The following is an 8741-nucleotide window of genomic DNA, read 5'->3' as shown; positions in this document are numbered from 1 at the left end:
CATTAGGCTCCGTCTCAACATTGGGGATCAAACACCTCCCATCAGGCCCCACCTCCAACACTGGGGATTATATTTCAACCGCAATTTGTAGAGGAGAAACATCCAAACAATATCAGCATCCTTTGAAACAGGAAAATGTAATTTCTCTATCAAGTATGTTACACTTAAAGCCATGTTTGAACAGACATCATTCTTCCCTATATGCAATATAGCATTTGTGCTCCCAGGAGAAAGCACTGAAATGATTACATATTCAGTGCAATCATTGGTATTTTATAGTTAAGTAAACTGTGTTACAGAGAAGGTAGATAACTTTTAAGTGGCAGGAAAATCATATAAATTTGGAGAACACATATGTTAGTTTTAGTCTGAAAAAATTTTTGTTGTTTTGGGTGACATGCCCTTTCTAAGAACAAGTATGAAAATTGAGGGGCTAAAAAAAAGAGGCAGGTGACCTCATGTTTCCAGTAAACTCACTCTGGTATCTAGACTATAATTTTATCACCTTTGGAAGAATGGATATTTAATATTTTATTTTAGAAATAAACTGTGATTATAATGTTTGGTCTGGATGCTAATCCCTGCTCTGTTGCTAACTATTATGTGTTTTTCTTAATCTCTCTAGGATATATATTTCTTTCACTATAAAGTTAAAGGTTTAAATTGTGTAATTTTAAAAAATTATTTTAACCTTTTATTATAAATGAAAATAATTAGAGAAAATATTTAAAAATAAAAAATGCTCTGACTAAATTTATTTTCCCCCTTTTTAAAGGTTTGATATTATAATAGATGGCACCATCATAAGAAGCAGACACAGTGTGGCCATCCTCAATAGAATGGCTTTCTCAAAGAACTGCCAAGAGTTCAGGCAATGTGTGTGTGAGAGGAGGGTGGCAATGGTGAAGCTGGAGAGCCTCCATTAGCCTCCCTGAACCATTAGGCAAAGGTGATTTTTTCTTTCTAGCTGCAACTACCAACAGAGTAGAGCCAATGCAAGGCTACTTGAGACACTGGGAAATGGAATGTAATCAGGAAAGACTATCTCTCTGACTAGTATGAGAGCTTCATGTTTCCTGTTCAGGATCACCAACATTTCTCAGCTTGAGTCCAGTCACAAGAAGCCCTGTTTACATGCCACCAACCAACCTCAGAAACCCGTAATGTCATCTACCTTCTTGGTTTAGAGATAACTTTTAGCTTTCTTTCTTCTCAACATCTAATATCACCTCTCTGTTTCCATGTCTTTCTTACACTTGGAGGAGTGAGAAACTTTTTGAAGTAGAGGAAGTACATGGAAGTAACACCATTTCCCCTGACAGTCAAGTAGTCCATGAGAAATTAGCAGTCACTCCCCAGATTGTACCACCAAATGCACAAGAAATTCTTTTTTTGTTCCAGTTTATAGTATTCACTTCCCAGTGTCTCAATAAAGACCCCATCTACCATGTCTATGGCCTGTTTCCCAACAGAGATGTCTCTTTTTATGAGAATCTCAATGTCTTATAAACATTCCTCTCTTTGTCCATTAAGACTTTGATAATTTTCTCCCTTACATGGGAATTTCTCCCAGAAAAGAAATACATCCTAAACTCACTGAGTTCACTGGTTCGTTGATAAATTAATTTGGGGGGTTTAATACTAGAAACCATATCAGAATTACTATCCCCAATATTCCTTTCAGAAAGACTGAAGACTGGAGAAAAAGTCAATCACTACATCTGCACTTGTAATAGTTTGAGTTCAGTTCCCACTTCCTTCCATTTCAGTAATACTTACACCTTTCAGGTACTGAAGATTTAATAGTAATAAATGTAAATACTGTGAAGTGTGAGTGATTTTACAATGAACATACAATTTGGGGGGAAATTTAGCATGGGAATGTTTTATGAAAAATGTGAAAAAACAATCATTATTTTGATTCTGCTTACTTACGGTTTATGGGAACTCTACAAGAGTACTGATTGTGTGATTATTTGGGATAAATAAGATGTTTTTGAAATACCTGTCTTCAAGAGAACAGTTTTAACACTTTTCTAAATTGAAATCTTTTGAGGCAAGCTTAAGGCATCAACACACTGTTGCTGAGTAAGCTGAGTTGAATTAGGGCACATTATTTCCAAACAGGTCATGAGAAATGAACAGAGACGGTGACATTTGCATAGCTACTCTTTTGGTGGGCACTTCTTTCTTGAGATGACTCCATGCACAAATACAACAGGGATCATTGTGAGTGACACTAACACAGCCACCAAGTTTTTTTGGTTTATTGATAAATCAATTTAGGGGCTTTAATACCAAAAAGGATAACATACTATAAACATATTATAAATCTTTGTTTTCAACAATGCAAACTGAGGTGCTTCAGTTTGTTTTTTGGAAACCTCTTTCTCATGGTGAAATGACAGAGAGCAAGAATCATATAACAGAAAGAATACTTTTGTGTTTATTCTCATAAGACTTTATTTCATAAGATTGTCACTTACCAAAGACGACTTTCAGATTCTTCTTTGAGAAGGTTTCTTTCAATTTTCTTTTGATTAGCTTCAAATTTCTTCAGGGTTGAACAAGTTCTGTTGATATATTGTGTCATGCAAAGAAAATTGCATTTGTGGTCAGAAAATGATGATTTTAGACCTATTCTGATTGACTCTTTGGCAAATCACTTTACTTCACGAAATGTATTTCATTTTATATGAAGTAGAAATAGTTAAAATTTCCTCATAATGTTACTGTTAGTTGTAACGAGGTAAATGTGGAATTAGTTTCATAATCTAAATTGTTATATAAAAGACTTTGCAAAGGAATTAGTGATTCATTTTTAAATATAGGGGAGCACAAACATACATAAACTTTCTTTGGAGATCTGTTTTCATAAACAAATTATAAAAGGGCATCTACATTGGGGAGCTAAGGATTCTAGGGATTCATATTTTCTACAATGAGTGCAGATGTTCAGTGGAAGTAGTTCAGATAATAGGCACATCACAAAAAATGAGAAGTAAGCCTGCAGTTAAGGAAGTTATGTAAACCTTGTTGCTACAGAAAGAAAATATGGCTAAGAGAAAGTCAAATGATTTGGTGGATTAAGCTTTAAAACAGAGGCATGCATTCATTCAAGTTTTGACTCTTATCACCTGTGTAGCTGCAGTCTAGCTCAGGGATGGATGGCCAGCCTCTCTTTAAGTGCCACTGATGTGAAGAGTCCAGCTGCCTGCAGAGTGAGTGTTGAATGGTATTCTCATTCCAAGTCTGTAACTAAGGGATAGTGTCACTTTCGATAGAGAGGTTGAAAAAAACAGCATATATTTGGCATACTTCTGCTCCTTCCCTGAGCTGATTCTTCTTCATCTTTGCCCTCAATCCCCTCATCTGTATGGCAACACTCACAAGATTAATCACAATATAAACAAACATTTTAAATTAACAGAAAAAGACCATAACATTCACTCGACACACTTTATTGTAATCGATTTTAAGAATAGGAAATAATCATAAATGAATTTTTAACTCTGACTTGCTGAGAACAATATCCAGTTGAGAATTGCAGAAGGGTACCACATGAAGTGGATTTTCAGCATGAGGAGGCTTTTTATCTCTTCTAGGTTCTTGTTTATATAATTTTGAGGAAATTGCAGGAAAAGTCAAACGAGGAGCCTGGTCTTTCCTGGTAGTGCTGAGATCCTCCAGTACACAATAAGCTCTTTCTTTTCCTGAGGATACTGAACTCGCTCTCAGGATTTATCAACAGAAAACAGGCCGTAAGTCCTGTGACAGCAGGAAGTATGGGGAAGTGACAGAAGGGTGATCAAAAGCTTTTATTTTGAGGATGCAAACAGATTATGAATACAACAGGAGAGCCTAGTAGGTTGTCTCCGGGCCAGCTTTAGTATTTGGGACTCACATTCTTTGTAGAGAGATTCTTACAGTTTTTGAAGACTACAAACAGCAGGATCATCCGACTTAAAATGTACATGACTTTTGTACATGCTTCATTGCATGAATAGATTTTTAGGCTCTAGTAATATCTACTATTATGCTACCAATATCATTATTATACATTTTTTCTTTTTCACATTTAATATACATTAACCAAACTATGTAACAAAGCCTCTTTACATTTGTAGGACAGTTTTTTCCCCCTTTTCTTTTTCTTTGTGTAACGCTAACTTAGAACTCAGTGGGAGAGAGAGAAGATCCCCAATTCACTGTTGGTAGTTTCTTTTGATCTTCCTTAAGCTGCCAGTAATAAAATCCTATAAGAGGACTTCGGCCAAGATGGCCAAATAAGAACAGCTAGCTATGCAGAAAGCAAGTGATCTCCTCTTTTCCAACCGAGGTACCAGGTTCATCTCAATGCAACTGTTTGGACAGTGAGTGTAGCAAACTGAGGCAGGGTGGGGCACGGCCTAACCGGGGAAGTGCAACAGGACGGAGGACCCCCTCCTACCCAACTGAGGCCATCGGGGACTTTTCTGGCCGCTCTGGCGCTGGGGCTCGCAGGCTACACTTCTCCTGTGGTCTTTGCAGCCCACATGCCGGGAGATTCCCCCTGGGCTGACAGGCGCCGTGGGTTTCCAGCACCAATCTGAGCGGCTGTTCTGGCTGGCGCGTGGAGCCTCTGCAAGACAGAGCCACCCGTGCCCCTGAGAGAAAGGGGGCTGAAGACAGGGAGCCAGGTGATCTGCCTTGGCGGGTCCCACCCCCACAGAGACCAGCAAACTGGATCCCCCTGGCTTGGGATTTTCGCAGCCAGCACAGCTGTTTGAGCTCACCCAGGACAGTCGAGCTCGGTGGTGGGAAAGGCCTCTGCCATTACAGAGGCAGTTGTCCTTACCAAGGCCTTCCACCATCATGGAGGCAGTTCTTTTTTTTTTTTTTTTTTCATTTATTTTATTGCATTTTAGGTTTTGGGGTACATGTGAAGAACATGCAAGATTGTTGCATAGGTACACACGTGGCAGTGTGATTTGCTGCCTTCCTCCCCATCACCTACATCTGGCGTCTCTCCCCTTGCTATCTCTCCCCAACTCCCCATCCCCCACCGTCCCTCCCCTATTTCCCCCCAACTGACCCCAGTGTGTGATGCTCCCCTCCCTGTGTCCATGTGCTCTCATTGTTCAACACCTGCCTATGAGTGAGAACATGCGGTGTTTGATCTGCTCTTGTGTCAGTTTGCTGAGAATGATGGTTTCCAGGTTCAGCCATGTCCCTACAAAGGACACAAACTCATCGTTTTTGATGGCTGCATAATATTCCATGGTGTATATGTGCCACATTTTCCCTGTCCAGTCTATCATCGATGGGCATTTGGGTTGGTTCCAGGTCTTTGCTATTGTAAACAGTGCTGCAATGAACATTCGTGTGCACGTGTCCTTATAGTAGAACGATTTGTAATCCTTTGGATATATACCCAGTAATGGGATTGCTGGGTCAAATGGAATTTCTATTTCTAGGTCCTTGGGGAATCGCCACACTGTCTTCCACAATGGTTGAACTAATTTACATTCCCACCAACAGTGTAAAAGTGTTCCTATTTCTCCACATCCTCTCCAGCATCTGTTGTCTCCAGATTTTTTAATGATCGCAATTGTAACTGGCCTTACTTGTGTAAACAAAAGCACAAGGAAGTTTACACAGCAGCTGGGCGGAGCCTGGGGCAGCTCAGCAGTGCCTCTGCAGGCAGATTGTGACTAGACTCCCTCCTTGCTGAGCAGGATATCTCTGAAAAAAGGCAACACCCCATCAGGGACATAAATAAAGCCCCACCTTCCCGGAACAGAGCACCTGGGAAAACAAGCGGTTGTGAGTTCCACTTCAGCAGACTTAAACGTCCATGCCCAGCAGCTCTGAAGGGAGCAGCAGAGTTCACAGCATAGCACTTGAGCTCTGATGAGAAACAGACTGCCTCCTCCAGTGGCTCCCTGACTCCCATTTATCCTAAGAGACACTTCATGCAGGAGAGCTCTGGCTGACATCTGGCAGGTATAAGATGAAATAAAAAATGATAAAGGTATAAGAAAATAAATAAAATAATATATTGTAAGAAACAAGACCTGAACTGCGAACTGAGAAAAACACAGTACAGTGAAATATAAAGTGTGACATTTTGCCTAGCTAGAAGTTTATGTGAACCTGAAAGCTGAAAAAAAAGAGAAGAGAGTATTATTTTAAAAGTGCGGATACGTTTTATGGACTTTTTTTCTATTTGATCACTTTACTGTTAAGAAGTATAAAAAAATAGACAAATGGGATTAAAATCTTTTTCACATATTCAGAGTCTGGAAGGTTGTATATGTCAAAAAATATAAGTGTTAAAATGAATCATCATTATCAAAAGTAAAAATACTTTTGACATCATAGACCACACACACACATTAGTCTTTCTCAGTATACTTCAATGTGGAAAATAGTTCAGAAGATTCCAGAAGCAACTTAACTATGAACATATTTGATTAGAAGAAGCATTTCTAATTTGTGTTCTAATTTGAACCTATAATTGTAATAATTTAGTTTGAGTCTTCTTGGTTTACTGCATGTCCTTAACAAATTATTTTCTCATGATTCTTATGGAAGTGAACTTCAACCAATTACTGAATATAGCAGGTATATATTTTACATAGGGCCAAAAATGTGTAATTTTGCATTCTATTCATATATATTTGTAGGTAGAGTGGGCTCGGGAAACAGCTTACTCTTCACTTATTAAGGTATTGGTAAACTAGGTTTAATGCCAATTAAACATTCTATTTAACAAATACTGATTTTTAAAGACCTATCTGTTTTGTGGCATAACTTCAGTTTTTATTCTTGTTTTTCCTTGATAATTACAAGATTTGTATAATTGCTATATTTGCCTACAACATTGAAAATAATACATTTAAAACATATATGCAACTACAATGTATATGTGTGTTTTTGTGTGTGTGCATGTGTGTGTGTGTGTGTATCCTGAAGTAGATTAGCATGCCACAAAATGGTATTCTCCTTATTCCACCCTCTTTATAATTAACCAATCACATAGAACAATCAGATTCTTCTCAATTTCTGGATAACCATTCTGTTTTTATGTTTTTCCCATTAAAAGGAAAATAAAACATACTAATTCTTACTTTGTCCCTTTTAAACTTTTATTTTAACAATTATACTACTGTTGTAGAATATTAAGGAATGCTAGCTTGTGTGAATCTGGGATTTCTCTTAATAAGCAACATGGTACTTTCAAAATAACATGAGCTCACAAAATATTATTTACCATTTCTTCTTTGCTGTCAGTTTGTAGCAGCATGGAGCCTTCCTTTAAACAATTCTTTTGACTGGTGTGCCAAATTTCCCAGTTTTTGGAGACATAGTAACACTTTTCTAAATTCTGAATCCAATTGTCTGGACAAGAGCTACCGTTATGAGCATGAATATTAATATTTGACTTTATTATCCTCATTGTAAAATATTAGCAGCGTGTCTCCCATTGTATTACACCCAGTGAGGCTGAACCCCATAACAGAATGATTCACATGTTGCAGTACTTACCAATTTTAGCTTCTTTGAGGCTGAATATAGTAAGATTTATGTAATAATTTCCACCTGCATGGACTTTTAACTTAGTTTAAGATAAAATTAGTTTGCAGATATCTTTACCAAAATGTTTCCTCGTCTATAAAAATTCATCTGATTATTCCAGTTGTATCAATCTTTCCTTTCGTTGAATTTTCATCATTTATAGTGTTCACCTGTTTTCTTATTGTTTCATGGTGGGCACTCTTACTGTTTCAATTTAGCTGGAAATGTACTAGCCCATTGGGTGGGTTCAATACTAAACCTTGAATTTATGTTTAAAGTCTGAGAGTTAAACAAGAAAATATTTCATATATAATGGAGAAAACAAGTAAGTTACCTTAAGGAGTGATTTGAAAACATGCTGGTGAGGAAAAATTGGAGAAGAACATAAATGAACATTATGCTTATGTGAGGACTCTGATTTAACCAAGAAATAAGTCTTCATCAGTTTTATGAAACCTGTCTTAAGAAGACATATCCTCATAAAAGAAGGATGATCAAATGTTTAAAAGGGGAAGCAAAGACCAAGAGTTTGACTAAGTGGTTCTGGCATAGGTTAATAGAAGGAAAGACACAGAAACTACACAACCATGGTTTCTAGACAGGCCCTCTATTTAGGGTAGAAAGTAATTCATCAGTAGCTTTCAAGGGCCAGATGTTGAGTTGTTTAAAGCTCTTCAATATCTTTTGTTTGGAATCCCTGCTAACCAATATCCTGAACATTGTTATAGCATAAATCATGCAGATAATGGTATTTGTGGGACTGGAGAACATGTTGGATTCGTAGGTCTCCAAATTGGATATTGTCACTGTATTCAAGGTTGATGGCTCAGAGGTTGGCCTCACTCAAGCTTGCAATGACCTGCTACATACAGAAACATTGTTGGGCACACAGTGATTCTCCAAACATTTACTTGATTAAATTTTAATAAGAAGGAGCTATGATTGGTTTTTGACATCTCTAATTGGCAATTATGTAAGTGGTATCCACAACAGGAAAATTACTTTACTAAATTATATGCACACGCATTATGAAATGCCAATTAAGTAATCTTAGAATACATAACAAACTATATGACAGGTAGAAATAGACTGCTTTTAGGTTTAAAATACTTGTAAGGCATCTAAAAGATTAAACTAGAGTAACTTCATAGAATTTTTTTTTTTTTTTTTTTTTTTTTTTT

The 8741-nt window shown here is 37.3% G+C and overlaps 1 long non-coding RNA gene across 1 annotated transcript in view; it reads left to right on the top strand.

Moving 5' to 3' along the window:
• Positions 1–2127: 2127 nt before the first annotated feature.
• LOC116534172 overlaps positions 2128–8741 on the top strand; it is a 9701-nt gene continuing 3087 nt past the window's right edge. The window contains exon 1 of the long non-coding RNA XR_004261613.1: positions 2128–2176. This is a non-coding gene — a long non-coding RNA (uncharacterized LOC116534172). The remainder of the gene's footprint in view (positions 2177–8741) is intronic.

Source organism: Sapajus apella, unplaced genomic scaffold, assembly GCF_009761245.1.
Source record: "Sapajus apella isolate SASKATOON/1434 unplaced genomic scaffold, GSC_monkey_1.0 scaffold86, whole genome shotgun sequence".
Taxonomy (NCBI): Eukaryota; Metazoa; Chordata; class Mammalia; order Primates; family Cebidae; genus Sapajus; species Sapajus apella.
The sequence above is the reverse complement of the archived record's forward strand: the minus strand, read 5'-3'. Positions and strand labels throughout refer to the sequence as shown.